We start from the raw sequence: 22,377 nt of genomic DNA on the forward strand, positions 1-22,377 counted from the left end.
TGTTAGGGGCATGTGCGAATAACAAATTCAAAAAAAAGTTCAGGGGCAAGCTGTCCTGAAAATGTCTGAACCTGAACAGGTAACAGACCCCTTTCCACTTTCTTCATATCAAACAGTTTGATATTAAGAAATTACCATAACACCAGGCAACACTAATGAAGAGAGAACTTGGCTAAGCTGCTGACATTGTTGCTAAGCCAAAATTGTCCTGTGGTTGGTAGCCTACAACTCTCTGCTTCATGCATAGATTACAACATTTGCTGGGATTTTTTTCCTCTGGTAATCTGAGCCTGGCCTGCCTTATGTTCAATGATATGTTGCATGGTAAATTTTCTTAATATGAAATATAAAACCACATTACTTTGTATATATGTGCTTGTGTTTGAAGTTTTAATCCGTCCTTTACCAGCACACACACAAACACAAACACACACACACAAACACACATCTCTTTGACACTAAAGTCCTGGAGAAGGTTTTCCGTCACAGAAATCAGAGTGGAAATAGCATGAACAATCTCTCTCCTGGCTGTCACAGGGTCACTGGAGCAGCGCAGACGTAAACATAATAATCCCTTTGAGCACCGTGGGGGGACAGGATGCCCATATATGGAAGCGAGGAGAAAGGGAGGCGTGCCGGGCTCTACAGGGCCGCGACAGGGAACTTGACATGGCGGAACGGCTGAATTATATCGGAGGGCCTGAGAACAGTCGAGCATCCAGACTGTTGGAGTGGAGTGACTGTCTGTCTGGGGCTGGAACACTTACACACACACACACACACACACACACACACACACACACACACACACACACACACATAAAACACACACCAAACACATTCTGCTAGTCCGTCTCCTTTCCCTCTTTCCGTTTCCCCATCTCCACGCCTCTGTCCTCCGTGCCTTTTCTTTCTTAGACACTTATTTTTCTTAAACCCATCTGTCATCCACGGCAACTTTTGCTTCCTTTATTCTGTCTTTAGTTGTGACTTCTCTTCTCTCCTTCCAGTCCTCCCACTGTTTCCACCTCCACATCCCACACCTGTTAGCTTTCTGTGTGACATCCAAAATTCGCTGCCAGAATCCTTTAAACACTGAATGATCAAATTCTCTCACAGAAACCGTTCCAGCTCCTTCAGAGAGCAAAAAAACAGTTTCTTGTCCTGTGTCCGTGAAGCAATCCAGAGCTCTGCTTTTCAAATTAAATCATGTGTGCGGTTAAATGTTGACAGCACTGTCAGCTGTTTGTTTTTCCAAGTAAAGCAGTCTCTTAAAAAGTTAGATTTCCTCCTTTTCTACTATGAGAAGTCGACCCGTATAAAGGCTCCGTCTGTTGACCAATTGGCTCCCTTAATCCTGGAGCTCGGTGCACTGTATGTACTGAGGGTTGTTTTTATTTATCCTTACAGAAGGGGCAGCTGCAGTCTCAGTTTCCTTTTAAACTGTTTTTTTAGTTTGTTAAAGATCTTCCTTCTCTTTACTGAAGGCCTGTTTCGGTTCTTGTCAGAATCTTCTTTACCTAGATGATACATGGACTACACTTTTCTAGTCCTGAGACCACACAAAAGTTCACGGATTCAGTATCACATCCGTACGCTGAAGACAGAGGATGCTTTACAAAGTAACCATTGCTACTAATTGATCTCAGTAATGACACCAGGAGCAATTGGGGGTTCAGCATCTTGTCCAAGAACACTGCAACACAAAGACTGCAAGTGCTGAAAGCTGTGTAGCTACCTGCTAATCTTTCAGTTGAGAGACAACCAACTCTACCACTGAGTCTCTGCCACCCTGAGAACCTGCATGGATTATGTGTTTACTCTCTTGATATCTTTTTGTTTGTATTGTATGTATTTTGTTTACATAACAGAATCAATAAATCAGACAATCTTTATTTATATAGCGCCAAATCACAACAAACGTTATCTCAAGACGCTTTTACAACCATAGCAGGTCTAGACCACTCTATGTTAAATTATTACAAAGAACCAACATCAAGACAGGGTAGGACTTGGCCTTTTCTCATCTTAATCCACCATGAGTTGAGCACTTTGCTTCATTTAGAGAGTTACAGCAGCGAGGACAAACTTCCTCTCTAACAGGCAGAAACCTCGAGCAGGACCAGACTCATGTTAGACAGTCATTTGCCTCGACTGAGTTGCAGAGAGAAAAGTCAAGTTGCAGAGCGTCACTGTGTCAAAGTCTCTGGTCAAACCTTTGACCAGTGCGTCAAGGACCGTAGCCTCTGAGGTGTTGCTCAGTCAACCTAGCTCAACCAGTTCCCATATTTGTATAGTACTACAGTTTGCTCTGAGATTAGAAGTAACATGCAGTGCTGTGAAACACTACCCCTTCCACATGGAAACACTGGGTTGATTAATTGCTTACCAGCAGTTGATTACCACTTCATGCAATCTCCATTGTTGGGGGCCAGGCGATCAATAGACACCCTGGATATGCTGAACTCTAGGGGTGTAACGATTCTTTTTAACAACGATTCGATTCGTTTCATGATTCGTGGTTGCCGATACGATTAAAGGACGATATTAGTTCATTTAGAACGATACGATCAGAAACGATTCAGTGACTTGAAATCGATTCAGTAACTTTTTAGCCAAAAGTTCAACCAGTGTGACTGTGAAATAAATCCCTTGATACTGGACAGTCCTAGATTCCTGTTGTGATGTTTTTGTCCCGAGCCGAGTTTTGTCCTAGTCTCTGACTAAACATGCTGGAGAGGCCTGAGGCTTCTGCAGAGCTGATGTTACCTTGATGAACGCTGCAAGAGGTGCCTGGACGGTCGGCGTTGTGTGAAATCCCATGGCGCCTTAGTAGGTGGTTGGATAGATTTGGTGTGTTGCCGTGGTAACTTTTCTTGACCTTTACATATCCTACAAACAGCGAGCGACTTATTTAGAACATCTCCGTCTTTGCAAAAGCCAAAGTGTTTCCACACACTGGACCACAATGGTGGCTTGATCATTTCTCGCTCGCCGGCTTCTCCTCTGCCGTCCGCCATGCTTTGTTTTGTTGTCTGCTGGCGCGTGGTGATGACGTCACAGACAGGCAACCTGAATTGAGTAACGTTTAACATCTTTATCATTAAAAGTGTAAAAAAAACACATCCATATAAAGTCTGCCGTGCTTAAATCCAATGTGTTATTTCCTAGTATGGATACAATCGATTTATTACCTTTTAAAACGATGTTAGATCCATATATGTCGTCTGGAAGGCCAACTTGCTGAGCACAGATCGTTGTAGTCCGATCATGGGAATATTAATTGATACATCCATGTAGTAGATAAATCGTTACACCCTTACTGAACTCATATCTAAGTACAGGCCTCAGGTCTCTTTGATAAGGAGAACTGGTTCCCTTCTTGTATTGGCAGCATCTTCTATGTGTTTGCATTACATATTCATATGCTGTCATCCTCTTATTTTACATTGTAAATTCACTTTATTTATTCCCTGATCCCCCCTCTGTCTTTTTTTCAGTGGGTTCTAACCCTTTCTCCCTGTTAAAGGTTTCTTTGAGTGTTTCTTAGGGAGACACTTTTGTGATTTTGGAAACATAAATGACTTTTTCTTAACATATCCAATATGACAGTTTCTTCACAGAGGAATGAACTGCTTTTATTAGTTCCAATAATAAATCCACTCAGTCAGTTCATGGGACATTACTGCCAGGGGTGGTTTACACATTACAGGTTAACATGCAACAGTGTAAAACTACCCCACTGTGGATTAATGGCTGTGTCACTGCTGAAATGTTAGGCTGGTAGGGATCTCAGTAAGAGTACATTTGACTTTCCTTCAAGCACAAACATGGGAATAACATCTTTCCCTCTTACTCTTGGGACTGAAATAAAATATGCTTATTTCTTAAAATGCCCCGCTGTTTTCTTTGAAGAAGAACTTTTCCCTCTAAAACATGTCATGGTTTAAAAAACGCACAATGAGAGGCAGTTAGCAGTAGCTAGATGTGTTTACAATCTGTTAGTGTGTTTCAATGGCTCTGTTGTAGGAGAGGGTTTATAGAGGGTATATATATAGAGAAAATTTGTAGTCTGAGACCAACTAGTATCCTGCTTGTATGGGCTTCAACAGTACAAAACTCAAAACTAGGCTAGTGTTTCTGCCTTATTTCTAGAAAAAAACGTTTTTTAGAATTTGAGTTAACAACACTTACCAGACAGATGTCTCATTTTAAGACATTACATGCCCAAAATGTGAAAAATAATCTGCCAATGGGGTAAGAAAAATGTACCTGTCAAGTTTCTTGAATAAGAACAACATCTTAATTCAAGTAATTTCTTAACCCTCTGGTTAAAGGCCCTGTGAGGAGTTTTGAACTGGCTGAGAAACAGACTGAAAATGATACTGATGCCTCTTTATAACCTTCAATAGCAAACAAGTCCATCAGCAGCAACACTGACACCTTCTCTGTTGTAATTTTTAATGCCTGAAACCACCCTGGGGGGGTAGGTGCCAGACCAGATGATGGACATCTCGCTTCAGAAACAGCCTTTATTTGACTGTTTTCATGGAAAATAATCACATTGCCTGATAAAGTTCACTGTTGAACACAACAGGATGAGGTTTTTGTTAAAAACACTTCTTTTGCATGTATAGGACAAGAGATAAGAGGTATCACTTTGTCCACAAGGGGGGCGCCAGAATTGATACAAAACAAAAGTTCCTCACAGCAGCTTTAAGAAGAATGTAAGTAAGTAGAACTACTTAGTATGTTAAGTTACTACTTAGTACTACTTACTAAGTAAGTACTACCTCTAGTTTTCCTCTCACAGGATGAACATTTGCTCTCTTGAGCAGAGAAATGTTGCATGTGACTGACATGTAAGCTCTCACAAGGACAATTTTTCTGCATGGTCTATATGATTTGCGGTCAGGTTCCACTTCTCTCGTGCGATGATCTCGTCTATGGGCGTGATAATTTTTTCAAAATAAGCCACACAGATGTAATATGCCCAGATAAACATCTCAATACAAGATTTCAAATGACAAAGTTTCTTAAATTAAGTCATTATCGGCGTTTTTCGACCAGAGGAACTTTACCCCTGAACTACGTGCGTTTCGACCGGTGGACCCAGGGTCTAAATTTAGTTCAGGGGTACATTATCTCCCCACTAAAAAGCCCCTGCTAGGGGGGTAGTACTTTTCAAAGGTCCTGGGGCTTTAGGGGGGCAGGGCCTAAAATGCTGAACGTGTCTGATTGGTAGATTAACCGCAGTGTTTTTATTCCGCCCGCCGTCCACAATAACATCACACACATCTGTGCTTCACTTGATTTCTCTTTCTTTCATTAGTTTTTATTTGTTCTATCTTTTTTGTATGTGTGTGTACTTTTCAAAAGAAGAAGCTGTGATTCTCTTGATTTATCAGCTTGTAACAGTAGTCTTCTCTCAGCACACCGTGAATGCGTCTCTCCCGGTGTTAAGGTTTTAAAAGTGACCCTGTTTGTGGAGTTTACACAGCTGTTGAAACACAGTGGGGGTTCCTGGGAATGCATATCTAATGATCCATATTTAATGATCGTCTAAAGACGTTCATGTTGGATGCATCCGGCTGAAAGTCTCCAGTTAACAGGGTCGCTGTTTAAACCAAAACACCAGCCGATCTCTGCCACGGCTTTTTGAGTTCAAAAGGATTTCAAAGTCATGTTGAAACGTCTTTGCTACTCGCGCTTATCTCCTCTCACGTGTTGATTCAGTGAATCCATCTGTGATGAAATATAGCACCATCTAAAACAGCACCAGCTGAGGCTCTTCCATGCTAACAGGCTAACTGTTGTGTTGATCATAATGATACCTGCCTGTCCGTCTGCTTCTATGGTGAAGTAATTCTCGGGGCTAAAAGATCCTGGAACTCAAATGCACCTTTTTCTTATTTCAAGAAACTTGTGTACATTTCCTTTTACCCCATTGGCACTTTTTTCACTCATTAAAAATAATTCTTGCAATATCTTGTAATGTAATGTTTGGTTACCCAATTCTGGTTTATATTAAGTCTAATACGATATTTTGACTAAAATAAGACAGGTACACTGACTTAGTTTTGAGTTTTTGCAGTGAGTTTGTATGAGCATGCTCCCAGAATGTTAATAAGGGTGAATGAACGACCCCTCCAGTGACTGTTTTTTCTCCTTACTCAACCAAAGTGCTTTTTCAGCCAAAGCCTGACCTGAAATCTGTCCCTTTACTATGACAATCTCACTCATTGGGCACATGCCATTGACCCCAACTATCCACTTGAACCTGGAGCACAGTTAGAAATGTGCTGCTTTGCTCACTTGAAGAAACATTGTTTGTGAGCTTGGTATAATAAATGATTGTGTCACCACAACATGGTGAATAAAACTGTTCATACAGTTTGGGAAAGAGGAGGATGCAGAATAGTACAGCACCTTTAGCTTCAGTACATTCTGGACTTACATGAGCTTTGATCAGAGTCCTCCCTCCATCCCTACACGGTGAGGCAAAGCAAAATATAGCCCTTTAAAAAGCAAGTCAGGAGATTTTACTACTTAAGGGAACTGTGTGTTTTTCTGGTAGAGTTAGAACAAAGCCCAAAAGAAAGATTTAAATGTGATGGTGCTGATGTGGATTTGTGCTTGTGTAGGATTCAGTTTGATCCTTAATACCCTCTTCTTTTTCTCTCTCTCTCTTTCTTTCCACCATCACTCTCCTCCTCGCCTCCTCTGTCCTGAAAGATTTTAAATGTTTAAACAGCGACTGTGGTCAGTCATCAATCACACTGACGCAGATGATTACTGAAGGCGCACACACACACACACTCACACACACAACATCAGTCATTACCAAACACCTAATGGACACACAGACCCGCAATGGCCTTTAAGCACTGCGTCTATCATTTACACGCACACACGCATTCACACGCACACATTACACTTTCAATCACTCAAGCTCATTAGCCCTCTCTTTCACTACATCCATCTTTTCTCTCTGCTTATAATTCTTCCTTTTATAATCATTTTTTCCTTCCTTTCATTGTCTCCTTCCAAAAAACACCCTTTTCTTACTTGTTCTGATGCCAAGTCTCCATCTCTGCACCCTCTTTTTAGTCCATGTCGCTCACTTTCTCTCTTCCTGCCACGTTTTAGTCTTCATTTCTGTTCAACTGCATCTCCATCTCTCCCTTTGCTCTCTTCCCTGCACATGCAGGGCGTCGTCCTCAGTAATAAATCTTGTTTCCTGTCCGTTGAGGCTGATGCGGCCCGCAGCTCTATGCAGAGTGATAGATGATACAATATTGAGCTGTTGTAAAGCTGGGACTGAGATCTAGGGTTCTCATAAGAAAAGGGTCTGCGTAGCCTGTAGGGAGAGAGACAGAGAGGAGAGAGAGGACAGAAGTATGTGAGAAGAAGAGAAAAGGAGATGCAGAAATGAGGAAAAGCAAAGGGTGACTAGAAGAGTAAGGCACAGTGGTGAGTGTGATCATGAATAATTGAGAAGTCTTGAAAAATGAAAAAAGAAAGCAAATCTTTCCCTGAAATGACATAGGCTACAAAGTAAACAATCCATTATTCAAAATGTCACGTCTTATAAAAATCACATGGAGTCAAAAACTGCCCGAATGTTACATTTTAAGAAGGAATTATTGTGCTTTCAATTTTAAAGTAAAGGAAACCATTACATTTTTCTCCAGGAGAGGCTGTTAGATAACCCATAATAAACACACTCCATATGTTAAGTAAAGCAACAGGGTACTAAAATACATTAAAAGGCCTTTTTGCTAAGCTGAATGAACTTTGAATTTGTGTTTATGACACAAATGTCTCAATTCATGGGGCGTTTCCCTCTGCTGCCACCTGTTGGGCTGTAGTAGGGCCGGGCGATAGATCAATAACATGATCTAACAGATTTTTGCTCAAGGATGATATTAAGGAATGGAATCAAGGTATGCTCTCTAAGTGCCGCTCAAGTTCCAGCTCTCTCTTTGTTGTTCTTTCTTTCGACTTTTCTTTATATCTGTTTAGTTCTCTTTGTATTTGGAGCCTGTCATGACTTTGAATGACTCATTTGTTGGCCATGGACACCAGACTGGCTACGTTTGCAGTGGTGTTTTTACTATTTTTGTTCCTGTGTGTGTCCGGAGATCCTAAGTGTAACTATGGTCGCATTGTTTACATACGAGCTGTTAGCATCTCGTAGCATGTCGATGCTAAACGATGTTAGGCCCGATATTCCCTGCGAGCTGAGGAGAAGGAGGCTAGGAGGACGTGCTGGTACTGAGGTGAAAGCTAAGAAAAGACGACATCGACCTGTCCTTCCACCCACCGTTATCGGGAATATAAGATCTATCTACGATAAGGTGGACGAGCTAACCCAGCACCAGAGGGAATACTGGCAGAGTAGCATCATGCTAACAGAGCTAACACCGGACATGAACGCCACATTGGAAGGATTTCACCTGTGGGTGGACAGGATAGAGAAGAGCAAGACTGAACTAACGGGTGAAGAAGGCCAGCTCAGTCCTGGACCCTGTGGAGGTGGTGGCTGAGAATTATGGCCAAGCTGTCGTCTCTTATGGACTTTTCTTTTCTAAATATATTCTTGTTAAATTCTTGTACTGTACATCTTCTTGTTTGCTGCTGTAACTCTGTGAATTTCCCCGTTGCGGGATGAATAAAGGAGTATCTTACCTTATCTTAACACCAAAGTTTACAACCTACCCCTTGTTTACTTCCTACAAAGACACACAACAACAACAACATGGCTACCAGTGTTAATGAAACATCTGTTTCCCAAAGAAGTGCAGTGCTTTGTGCAGCAATTAGAGTTGCAATGTCTTCCTTTGTCATTTGTAGTTTTTTTCAAGAAGGAAAGAAAAATTTAGATTTTTATTTTTAGGCCCTAAGATGAGATAAGATATTACTTTATTGATTGGGGGGGGGGGGGTTCAGTTGTTGCAGCAACCCAGACATAAGTACAATCAAGAAAAAGTTTCAATTAGTAAAATAAAATAAGTAAAAATAAAGATAGATGAATAAAGATAGAACAAAGATTGAATATAAGTTAGATATATACAAATGTTACAATGGATAAAATAGAAGTAATTACAGGCAGTATTAAAAATGGATCAATAGTGACAGGTTGACATGGTGTGATAGTGGTCCGGTAATGACAGGTTAAGCAATATAATAAATAAATGGGTGTATAATAATAATAATAATAACAATAACAATAATAATAATAATAATAATAATACATTTTATTTATATAGCGCTTTTCACAGAACTCAAAGACACTTCACAAATAGCACACAATAAGAGACACAATAAAAGAAACAAATTAGAAACACAGTGTGTTATAAAACATGAACAGTTAAAAGCAGTTCTGAAGAGGTGTGTTTTGAGGTGGGATTTGAATGTTTGTAGGTCAGTGGAGTTGCGTATGTGTTTGGGGAGAGAGTTCCAGAGGGCTGGGGCAGCAATGGAGTAAGCCCTTGTCGCCCCGGGTTCGGTGCTTGGTCCTACAGGGTGGGGAGAGGAGGTTTTCATCAGAGGAGTAGAGAGCACGGGAGGGGTTGTGAGGGTGAAGCAGGTCAGTGAGATAGGAGGGGGCCAGGTGATTGAGGGCTTTGTAAGTCAGGAGGAGGAGTCTGAAGTGAGTCGGGGGACAGGAAGCCAGTGGAGGTTTTGGAGGACGGGTGATGTGATCATCATAATAGACAGAAGTGTGCATGGATCCCCACTTTCTGCAGCACTGATCTGATGGTTTCTTTAGTAAAGCTTCAGCAAACAATGAAAAAGCCATCCGCATCAGGTCTATGGGCATTTCAAGTGTTTGCAAGACCGTGCAGCGTCCACCTACTTAGTCCTGTTTTCTTCTGTCACACTGGTCTACAGGAGAAATGAGTCCCTGTAAACAAAGCCATCTTGCATTCGAGGATACAGCCAAGAAATGGTGAAAGACAGGACAGCCAAGCTGGACACTATGGTGGGCATGCTTGTAGAGTATTTTAGGATTTAGAAACCAGGTGAAACAAAGAATAACAGCTACCCATGTACTGCTGGAAACCACTCTGCACGAGGGCTGTTTGTTCCACCATCCAACGCCTGCAGGCTAGCAAGGTGCTTGGCAGAAAATATCCATATGTCCAGGAACGCAGCCGTTAATCCCACCAGAGATGGAAGCAGAGACGATTTTTTCTCCTCATTTGAGGTCAGGATTGCTGGTAACATGTTTTTTAAGAACACAGTATGACATAAAATGCTTTAAAAATAGAAGTATTGAGAAGAAGTGTTTTTCTGTGCATTGGTTTCGCTTTTTTTTCCATCCTTAATTTATAAATTATATTTTCCTAGATATCCCATAATTTGCTATCATTGGAGTACTTAAAACATCCTTAATTATTTCCACTGTATGAACACAAACTGCACAACTGGAAATTTATAGGCATTTTCTTGGAGGGGTGTACACAGGGTGTAAAATTAACACTCAAGCACCAATGGAGGGGAAAACATTAGTTTGGCATGTAAAACAAAAACACACACCCACCAGTGGCTGATGGAAAATGTTGTATTACATGTGAGGTTTTGTTTTCATACTTTCGCCCATTTCTGCAGACTGTCAGGCTATTTTGACCCTTGTGGCGCGCTGTACTTGTGTTGTGATTTGGTACATCGGGAACGGCGTGATGTCAGCTACTGGAGTTCTATTCATTCCCTTTGCTTGAAGAAGCACGGCGGGAAGAGTGTTACGATGAAGATGTGGCGACACATTCCCGGCGTGAAGCCACCACAAACAAAAAGGATAAACAAAGAGGCAGGAGACGATCAAGAAGAGGAACAGCTAAACGGAGTAATGTCACTATACCACGTTTAAAAAAAAAACGAAAAATTGACATGGCTGTTACTATTTTCAATAAATAAGGCATGACTTTTTTTATTTGGCCAGTAAATTTTTGGAGGTCACTAGCCAATGGCAGATGAGGTAAAAAGTTAATTTCACGCCCTGGGTGCACGTCTCTGAATGTGCTCATCTAGACCTGGGGTCCGTTTCACAAAGCAGGTTCAACAAACTCTGAGTCTAACCCTGAACTCTAAGTTGATCTGCTCTGAGATAGGAAACTCTGAGTTTTTGGTTCCACAACAGCTGATTTGAGTTAGTCAGATCAACTTGGAGTACTTTCACCTGGGGTTAAGCACATGCACCACAACTTTAAAAAGACAGCATCAATGGAGCCCCGATTCGACGAGTCACCATGGCAATGGAGAAGAAGAGGGCGGCATTTTTCACCCCACTGGAACTGGACATCCTTATTCGCTCATATGGCGAGTTTGAGCATGTTTTTTTTTTAAATGCAACACCGCTGCAGGTGCCAAACAGTGGGAGACGGCATGGGAGAACATTGCGGCTCGGGTCAATGCGTATGTTAAGTGTAATTGCAATCACAGGGGGAAACTGCTTGAATGGTAGCCTATTCATTTATTTCATTTAGGTGCAATCCCACGGGGGAGAAGCGCACCTGGCTGCAGCTTAAGATGAAATATAAAAACATTGTTCAAACAGGTAAGACCTCGGCATAATATCATGGGGGTACCTCATTTTGATCATGTTTTACATTGTAAAGTAAATATTAAGTGGCTGTTTGACTGTGCAGTTGCTTTATCTCCAACATAATGCTGTTTTCACACACATGCATGTATTTTCATCTATATCATGTTCTGTTAAATAATTAAGCCTATTTAAACTAACACAGACTTCTACTCAGCCAACAGAAAGAAAGCAGATGCCCGTAAAACGGGTGGCGGCCGAGCACCGCCACCTCTAACGGAGGCAGAGGCGCTGGCCCTGAGCCAGAATTTTGGAAGGCCAGCGACTGAGGGAATCCCTGGAGGGAGCTCATCCTCTGAGCCCACCCCCCAAGACACAAGTGCCTTTATAACATGTAATATTCCTAGACCTATATATCTTTTTTTAAGCCTATTCATACAAATATTTATTTCCCTTTCATGTCTTTTTTTTTTCCCAACAGATTCTGATGGTGCTATCTGCCTGGTGGAGCCCCCTCACGCCACAACAGACCTTGTAACTGTAAGTAGGGAATACTCCAAAGATTTTGCCAAATGGTGGTTTAAGTATACTGAGACATATCACTCATCTAGGATGAAGAGTGCGAGGAGACTTTGTGTGCTGCCTTCACAGAGGGGGAACCAGAAAGGCCTATAGAGGTAACATTTGATATGTTATTGCTAGTTCTCTTCCCATTCACATTTCTTAACATTATGGTGTAAAATAGAGTGTGACATTTAGCCTACACTGAAGTATTAAAACATTGTCATCCTTTTTTAACAGGGCATGGCTGGGCAGCAGCAGGAGGGTCCCTCAACTTCAACTGCACAGATTGACACAGTGAGATGGATGTTCAGTAAACACCAGAGGTTCATTCTGTGGAATTCATGTGCAACTGTATAATTTAATTTCCTCCTTATGTATTCCCAGTTACCAGTGAAAGACAGCTATAAAATATTTCTGCTGAAAAAAATAGAAAAAACCAACAAAGAAATGCAGTTCTTGGACCGCCAGATGAGAAGGGCAGATCTCGAAATTGAATTACTAGAGCACAAGTTAGAGGTGGGTGCATGGTCCCAGGTGAATTATGTTAATTATGTTAACTACGGGAACATTAACTAAACTATCTCTTGTATTTGTAGGAAATAAAGAAGACTAAATGAAATTTGTACTATGTTTTTATTTGACTGCTGCTGTGTTGGTGGTGGTAGTGGTGATGATGTTGTCTTAATCTCTGAAGTGGATGCGGGATATGGTGTCTCTGACTGCTCTGCCGTCCTGCATAGCTGGCAGGTGGATGGGGTCGTCATCATCAGCTTCTATTTGTAGGGCAGGGTGTTGCTCTCCTTGAATAGTGGCAATATTATGAAGAACAACACATGCCACAATAATATCACAGGCCCTCTCAGGGGTCACCCTGAGGTGACGTAGGCACTGGAAACGGGCTTTCAACAGGCCTATGGTCATCTCCACCCGGGCTCTCGTCCTGCAGTGAGCCCGGTTGAAGTTCTATTGGGGGCCTGGTTCAGGGTCAGGGTAAGGGGTCAGCAGCCTTGGTTGGCATGGGTAACCCCTGTCACCCAGCAGAGGGCCATCAAACTCTCCTGTAATGTATAGTGGATACATTAGAGTATATTAAAAGAGGGAGACAAGTGAATTATATTGTGCAAATCTTTAGGCTGCTTACCACGATGCAGTCTGTTGCTCAGGTTAGACTCACGATACATCCTTGAGTTGTGAACAGACCCAGGCCACTTGGCCTCCACATTGGAAATAATGTAGGCAGCATCACATATGATCTTGACAGTGCAGAGAATGACAGATGTTGAACTATGATGCAGTCTTTAACATTTTGAAACAGTAGTCAATCTACATTTACCTGCACATTTATGCTGTGAATGGACTTCCTGTTAACATAATCCGCCTCATTATGTGAGGGAGCCGTGATGGGGATTTGTGTGCCATCTATGCAGCCTATCACACTGGGAAATCCTAAAATGAATTAAAATTACTAATCCCATTCTGAGGTTGCAGCACAATGTCATGAACAGAATATAATTTAAAATGAATTTAATAGATCTCTACACCATTCACCTGCAATCCTGTGGAACTCCTCCTTGACGACTCTGACCGGTTTATGTCCAGGGAAAACGATGAAGGTGTTCAGTAGCCGTTTCAGGGCGAGGCACACTTTTCAGACCGCCCTGCATGCAGTGGCCTTACTTAAGTGCTCTGCATCTCCAACATTATACAAAAAACTCACATTTGCAAAAAAACGCAGAGTAATACACAATATCTGCTGGGATGTAAGAGCACGACTACGGTGGGTAATGTTGCAAATGTACGGACGGATTAGGTTGTGTATGTAGATGATCGACTGTGAAGTGAAACGGTACCGCTCAAAAAGAACATCTGATTATCATCTCCCGACAAATATTTAATTCTCTGCGCAATAATGCTGCACCTTCATCCACGGGATCATTAACAAAAAGTTGGCACCTAATATCGGCCTACTGATTGATTTTTGAATTATTTTTTTAAATAACAGACGGCAGAAATACGCTACGCCAACACTCGCCTGCCGACTGAATGAATGAGGAAATCAAATACCGTGGCTGAAAGGGGGCGGAGACTGAGAGAAACTCGAGGTTCATTGAGAAAAACCTGGTCCCAACCAGATTAGGTTCATAGAGTCTATTACTACGGTAACTGATCGAGAGTTTAAGTTACCTCCCTCTGTGAAACAGGCTAGAGTTACCCCTCTTTCTCTGGTTTGAGTTACCTCCCTTTGTGAAACGGAAAACTCAGAGTTTCCCTCATTTCAGGGTTAACAAACTCAGAGTTTTCACTAAACCTGCTTTGTGAAACGGACCCCTGAAGAGGGCTTTAAACAGCCTCCTTGTAAAAAGTTGCATTGAGGTTGGATGAGTTGATGCATGAACGCAGCTGGAACATGCACTGTGAGCAGGTGGGCAGGGTGATGACAGTTCACATAGAGCGATGACTTTCACTGTTTCATACTATTTGTTACCTGTTTCACTGACCAAATGTATGTATGCAATGATTGTGTTCATGTCATGAAAACATCCCTTAGCATTTTGTAATTACCAGCCCAGACACAGTCAACATTAAGGTGGGCTTCACCTCCTGTGCAATCTGCCCAGATGCCCAAAATGGAATGGACTGGTTTGCACTATCTAGTAAGTGAGGGATGTTTGTAAAAGCCAATTCTGCCAAATGTCAGGGACTAAATGTCCTGAACTTGTCTGGAAATCGTCCAGAGTTCAGGTGTGCAAAGGTCTTAACACACTAAAAGAAAAGTTACACAAGTTCAGGTGTGTTTAAGATACTTTGTGGTCCTCCTGCAATGTCAATATTTGCTTGACAGTTAAACATTTAAAAAGTGCAATAGTTGTTCTTATAAACGGTTCTCCTGTTTGATCTTTGGAGAAAGAGATACTGCACATGGTTTTAGAGCTTTTTAGAGGAGAAGGACGGGAGAAACACCTTCATTTTAACAAACTGATGTACTCTGTGTGCTCTCTCTGCTTCTCACCCAGATACACATGCACACAGTGCAGCCAGTCTGTGTCACACTGTTTACTGCAGTGTTTAGACTGATAAATAGAGCCACCTGTGGTTCTCTATTAGGGATAATGACGTTACACACAAGCACTGAATTACACAGTAATCCAAAAGCATTTGGACAAGCAAGAATGTAAACAAATGGGCCAACAAATGAGACTGTGCTCATCATAAAAATGACAGCAGGGTTGAGAAATGTAATGCGACTTATATTTGCATCACAGTGAGCAGGAATAGTGACAATAAAAGAGTTCCTGTGGTTTGCAAGTGAATCGTTTTTACCTACTGTATTATTTGCATTTACCCCTTAATACAGGTAAACAAAGATATGAAAACAAGAGTGAAAGACTGTCAACCTTTGTGTTGTAGTGCCAACTTTTCATAGGCAATGCCAGAGCATCAGGACAGTCAGGACGTTGGGGGTTCAATCCCAGGTCCCACTGTCCACATGACCAAGTATCCTTGGGCAAAAAACTGAACCCCAAATGTGTCTCCACAAGGGTGTGTGAGTCTGTGTATGGATGTGATGTGAATGGGTGATTTTTTTCATGTAATGTAAAAGCTCTTTGAGTGGTCAGAAGACTACAGAAAGCTTTGTGTAAATACAGTCTATTTAACATTTACACACAACAGTGTGTTCAGAGCACACTGTAAGCACAAAGCATCTTTTCTTTTTGTAGCTGCGCTCACAGCACTCTACGCTGAAAAGGATTCAACTTGGAGAACAGCACAGCGCTCGTCAATGTCACTTCTCCCTGAACTACCCATCTCACAAAAAGCAGTGGGACTTCTGATAACAGCGTTTTTAAAAACACTGTTGGAGAACAAACTAACCACAATCCCTTTCTCTTAGGTAACATTTCCACATCTATGGAGCTGCCAGGAAGCAATTCCTTTCTTTTTTTTAAAAAAAAACTCCATTGATAAGGGGAAAATATAAAGTAATGTAACCAGAATTTGCTAGGTAACGAAGGTCGTCCTGGGACACTTCCGCGTCCCGTTAGGTATGCTCTAAAATGCTCTGTATGCGTCATACATGCTTTAATTTAATGGCATTTTAACATGAAACTGTAAAAAATATTGAAGGAAATCGTGTCAGAGCATCAGCAGCAGCTCTAAACCAGGAAATTATATCTCAACAAAACCAGTGTGATGACTTTTCTCCTCTGCACAGACCTCCGCCATTGTGTTGACAAAGATGATTAGAGTAGTCCAGCCCCTTCTTGATTCTGATTGGATGGTGATCAAGTAGTGACATTGATGAGCGCGGCGGTGTTCCAAAAGTTGAACTTTTTTTATCTGAGAGCTCTGCAATAAAAATCAGCTGACGCTGAGGGCGTTTTTTGCGATGAGCACTGAAAACGCTGAATCACAGAGTTTGCATAGAAAACAGACGCTGCCAGAGCAAAAAAACAGCGGCAGTGGAGACACCCCCTAAAACATGTGTCAAACTCTTTGGCCCGCGAGATGATATCAAATTATTTGTAGAGCTGGCCTGACGGTATTTTGCACGCACCACTAAAACTACAAGTCCCACAATGCACTGCATGTCAATTGAGGGCCTGCACGCGATAGCCGTGACCCGACTCCTCTCATCATCAGCCTTATGAAGCTAGTCACCTGCAGTCAACTTTCAGCTTTCCCTCTCACCCGAAAATGGATAAACGAAAGGTGGACTTTGAAAACAGGGGGGTTCAAGACAGGTGGGAGGCAGAGTATATGCATGTGCGTAACAGAGGAACTTTTGGGATTAAGATCAATGCATGGCACAACTACGGGGAAAGATCTCTTTGAAGAGGTATCCAGATGTGTAAATGAAATGAGGCTGCCTTTGGATAAGCGTGTGGGACTGACGACGGATGAGCGCCCGCGAAGTGCAGGAAAAAGAGTGGATTAGTGGGCAGGATCCGGGAGAAGATGCGGGAGGATATCAGCGCAGGTGAGCTGACAGGTTATCACTGCATCACACACCAGGAATCACTGTGTGGCAAAGCCTTAAAAATGGACCATGTGATGAGCACCATAATATGAGCAGTTAACTTCATAAGAGCCATAGGTTTAAATCAGCGCCAGTTCCAGTCTTTTCTGGAGGAGTTGGGTTCAGAATATGGTGACTTGCCCCATCACACAGAGGTGCGATGGCTGAGTCAAGGAGAAGTGCTGAAACGGTGTTTCGAGTTGCGTGAGGAGATCTGTCAGTTCATGGAGAGCAAAGGGAAAGACACAACAGAGCTCCGTGATACAAAGTTGCTGTGTGAAGAAGCGTTTCTGTGTGACATCACGAGCCATCTCAACGCGCTCAACCTGCAGCTTCAGGGGCGGGGCCGTGTGATCACAGACGCTGCAGTGAGGGCTTTTAAAACCACCCCCCCGTGTGGGACACGCTGATGCTGCAAGAAAACTTGAGCCATTTTCCGTGCTGCCGAACTACCTGTGTGAACAACTGTTCTCTTTGATTAGGTTAAACAAAACATCTCACAGGAGTCGTCTTACTGATGAACACCTTCACTCAATCCTGAGGATTTCCTCAGCTCAGAGCCTGACCCCAAACATTGATGAACTTGCATCCAAGATGAGATGCTGAGTATCTTAGACTAGTGTGCATCACAGAGCAGCAGACTGAGCTTTAATGTTTCCTTTTTGCACTTTTTCTCACTACCACAGGGCATTTTTTAGTTTTTCTTTGCAGAATTTTTTTTGCTAATGTTGTTGGCCTGTGGAAAAATATTTTCATAAGAAATTAGTAAAGCTCATTCATTAGATAAGCTGCAGATTGAACAATAAGAAATGAATGCAACATATTTTTATTTTTTTTTATTTTTATAGGCAATTTGCTAGTTCAATGTTCAATATGTGCAATAAGTTCATTTCAATAAGTTTTGCAATAAACATTAAACCAGTCCAGCCCTTGACTTGCACCAATTTTTTTATTTTGGCCCTCTGTGTATTTGAGTTTGACACCCCTGCCCTAAAACATACAATGCTATTTAAAACAGACTTTACAGTCAACACCAAATGAAATGGAAGTGACATGAAACAATTTTCATAACATATAGCAACAGTATGTGTTAGTGAGAAACTGTCACGTGATGAAAAACCCATGTTCACAGTTATGAAGATTTAATAAACAAATGATCAAAAAGACAAAGTCAAGAAAAACAAAATCCAAAAAAGGTCCAACAGAAAATGCAATGAAACCCTGGGGAGCATGAGAAGGAATAACAAGGGACACTGAAAGCAGGAAGACATGGGGAACACAAGAGGCAATTTAATGATCCAACAAAGGAAGGTGAACACAGGGAAACTAAATACACACAGGGCAATCAAACACAGGTGGGACATCAAGACACAGGTGAAACTAATGAGGGTAATCAAAGTGGAGGGAAACACACAACGGCAGGATGTAAAGCACAATAGACTAGACTAAGAAACAAAAGGAAATACACACACCAGGAATACAACACAAGACGTGGATCACTAACAAAAAACACAAGGAAGACTTCAGGATAACTTATAACTAAAGCAGAATACAGACAGGGAGGACACAAGACATGAAACACAAGGTTATCTACAAAATTAAACATAAAACTAAAGACAGATTACAACACAAAGAAAAATCTGAAACTGAATACGAGCAACTCATAACAGAAACGCTCTGAAACTGAGGTTGTTGGTACTGCCACAAATGCTGTTAGTGGACACAGGCCCTAAATGTAAGTTTGATGTAAGTTTAAAACAAACACGTCAGTATAAAAGGGTAAAAAGGTTATATGAAGTAATGTGATGTAAAGTGTGAGTGTATAACAGAAAGAGATTTATAAAACACTAACACTTCCTTCAAATGTTTCACAGTAGATGTCCCAGTAAAGGTCACTTTTGTAATGTTTTTTGAAAGCAGTAAAGACGTGGAGGGTGTTACAGAGAGGATTTGGCTGGGACATCATGTTTTTTTTATCAAACTGCTCAAGTCAAAGTATTTGTATGACAAAATCTCCAGACAAACTCAAATATCCTTCACATGATGGTAAGTAATGACTTTTTTGTGTTGTTTCTAATCCAGTTTTTGCTTGTCTTTGAATTTAATCCTGTTTGTGGCCATGTGTACACACAGAAATGTGCATGAAAGTGTGTTTGTGTGTTAGTCTCAGGCGGTGTGTCTGCCCTGTGTAACGGCCAAATTCCACCAGATCCGTGTCCAGTCCATCTCCGATCCCTCATGGAACCTGATCTGATAAATTTGTATTCTAGTCAATGTGTTAACTTCCACTGGATCCGCTCCGTTGCGTTCTGGCTGCGTCTCTGATCCAGCAGGTTGGAACGCAACAGATCAGATACACAAGACTTCTATTTTTGTCAGAGGCCGGAGCACGATGCATCAATTCAGCACAAAGCAGATGGAGTGGGACAGGAAGTCAGGTATCATATTTTCAGAATAAAACACTGTGTTATCGTTAGATCGTTTTTAACTTAAGTATGACAACGAAATGTCATTTTGAACGAGCCGATTGCTGCAGGAAAACCTTGGTCACATGACTCCTGCTGTCCGGCGGTCCTGCTCTGTGCTGAAAATGCAACCGGTGGGTGTTGACGGACGAGAGAGCACGGAGCCGGACCGCAGCGGATGAGAGACGGTTACCGGACACGGATCTGGTGGAAGTCCTGTGTAATTGTAGTAAGGTGCAACATAATTAGCAAGAACTCATCAGGTATAATGATACTGTTTTGGACAAATCTCCTCATTGTGACGACACCATACGCGTGTGCATTTTCAACAAAGAAAAATAACATATTTTAGCTGCCTTGTGGATGCAGTTCTAATATTCACTTTCCTTTTCCATGATTTTTGATCTCCTTGATCTCCTGAGAGGAATCATCTGGTTCTTAATTTGTGAAATATTCCACTTCGTTCACCTGCTGGCCCTTGACTTTGTATTTTACTGTTTGGTATAGGGCAACCAGCATGTGGTTGATTTATCAAAGAATTCTGGCTTAAAACATCTGCCTGTGGAGTTGTAGGCAGGACATAAGGTATGGGGGCCAAATTGGTGGAGAGCCACTGTTTAAATCAGAATGAGCTTTTATTTACAGCTGCACCCTGGGGTTCCTCAGGTCAGAGGAGCTGCTGCTCAAAATCACCAGCTGTCACTCACTACTGCATGCTGTGAGGAGACCAGAGGGAGGACACACACACACACACACACACACACACACACACACACACACACACACACACACACACACACACACACACACACGCACGCACGCACACATAAAAAACCCACAAAGCGTACAAAGTGCTCTGTATGCATCTTACACACACACATGCACACATCATGCTGTGCAGGAGGTGTTCAGTGTCCAGTAACCTTCTCTTAACTCAGCAGGATGGATACGCCTCCTCCCCCTCTCCTGCACTCTAACAGATTGATGGCTGTTTAAACTCGTCTTGTGCTGAGTCTTCAGCTGTGGGAGGATCAATAGTAAAATTGTGGCAGTAATTTTGAGTATTTTATTTTGTCAGATAGGTCCAGGCTCTCTGGGGTTGCATATTCCTGTGTTTCAGTTTCTCATTGTTTGTATTTAAAGGTGTTTTGTAGATCCTATTATCTTTCGATCAAGCATCCCAACAGAACAATCCATTATTAAAAATCTTACATTATAACTAATTATATCAGCAAGATACGCTTACACATGGCTCACAACTAATGTTTATAAATAACCATAAGAATGGTAATCATGCTTCATTTACAATAAACAGACATCAGAGGGAACATGGTTGTAAACACAATCCATTTAAGGAATTTGGGTTATTTCATAGTACAGATGGGACAAATTATTGATACAGCAAGATATAGTCATCTTTACCAGTGTTATCAATATGCAGTCACCAAATACAGATATCTAATCAACAATTTATTGCACTCTTTAAGTATTCCCCTTCTAATTTGTTATCTCATCATTTCTTCAGGATTCCTCGCGATGGAGCTAATGACATCAATGAGGGGAGCATGGATGGAAGTTAACTGGCCAAAGAAAAGGAAGAAAGCAGGATGATATCAGATAGCAGTGAAAGAAGTCTAGAAATGCACTTGTCACTTTCATAACCACAAAGACAAAAGACAGAGGAGGATGCACTGAAGTCTGCAGAGACTTTCACTCACTTGCAATGGGTGGACTTCGTGGTCCTCAGAGTTTTGCATGTCAGTTGCTGCGCCTTTCATTGACAACAAGTGGAATACACATGGACCCTTTGTGTTTACTGTTTGGGTTGCCAGATGCACAACTCAAAAGCACACATTCAAAGAGACTTTTATGTGTCCTCACTTTCTGTGCCAAGAAAAACATATAGTTGAGGTGGATAGACCACACAACTCCAACGATAGCCGGTTGGCACAAAGTTATTTTTGATATCATACCTATTGAATATCTGACATACAGATCAAAGTGTATGATCAAAGTATTCTTTGATATATAGTCCCCTTTCTTAGATTATATAGGCCCTAGACTAGCAGCCATTGTGATGAAAGGTTTGGTAGATCACAGTAAGAATATCTGTTATGTGTAGGAGCCTCAAGAAGTACCTTGGCATGAGTGTTGATGATGTACTGTGCAGGATTGCTATACTTGGATGCTGTCTCTGATTTATTTAATTTCCATAATTGCTTTAGTTGTAACTTTCTATTTTTGATGTGAGCCCCCCCCCCCCCCCGCAACACACACTTTTTTCCCCTTTCTTTTTTCTTGTTCTTTTTTGTGTGTTTGGTTAGGTTGTCTTTGTATTGCTCTGTGTATTTCTATGTTTTCAATGCTGTCACTATAATGAAGTGTAAAACGAACATTGTCCGCTACAGATGTGATTTTTTTTCTAGGTGCATAAGCTTCCCTTTTGACAATTTCTGATTGTTTGATTTATTATGTGTCTGTTTTGGAAAAGTTAAATAAAAACATATTAACAAAACAATTGGAATGCATTCTTACGTGCTATAAACTAGTGTGGTGCATGAGACTTGCAGTGGCGCTCATATAGCAGAAGTTTTATTGAAGGCTGTGGGGGAATGGAAGCTGACTGAATGAGAGCCGTCTAAAGCTATTGATATCAAGGTGAAAACGACTGCAGCTGTTACAGGTGTAGCCAAACAGGTTAAAAAAACAAGTTTATGTCTTACAGTTAAATCATATATGTCAACTGGTTTACATACACAAGTTGGTTATGCCTGTCAAGTACT

The 22,377-nt window shown here is 41.6% G+C and overlaps 1 pseudogene; it reads right to left on the reverse strand.

Annotated features, from left to right (window-relative positions):
- Positions 1-12,747: 12,747 nt before the first annotated feature.
- LOC117820265 lies at positions 12,748-16,336 on the reverse strand (annotated as a pseudogene).
- Between the last annotated feature and the right edge of the window lie 6,041 nt (positions 16,337-22,377).

This window comes from Notolabrus celidotus, chromosome 10, assembly GCF_009762535.1.
Source record: "Notolabrus celidotus isolate fNotCel1 chromosome 10, fNotCel1.pri, whole genome shotgun sequence".
NCBI lineage: Eukaryota > Metazoa > Chordata > Actinopteri > Labriformes > Labridae > Notolabrus > Notolabrus celidotus.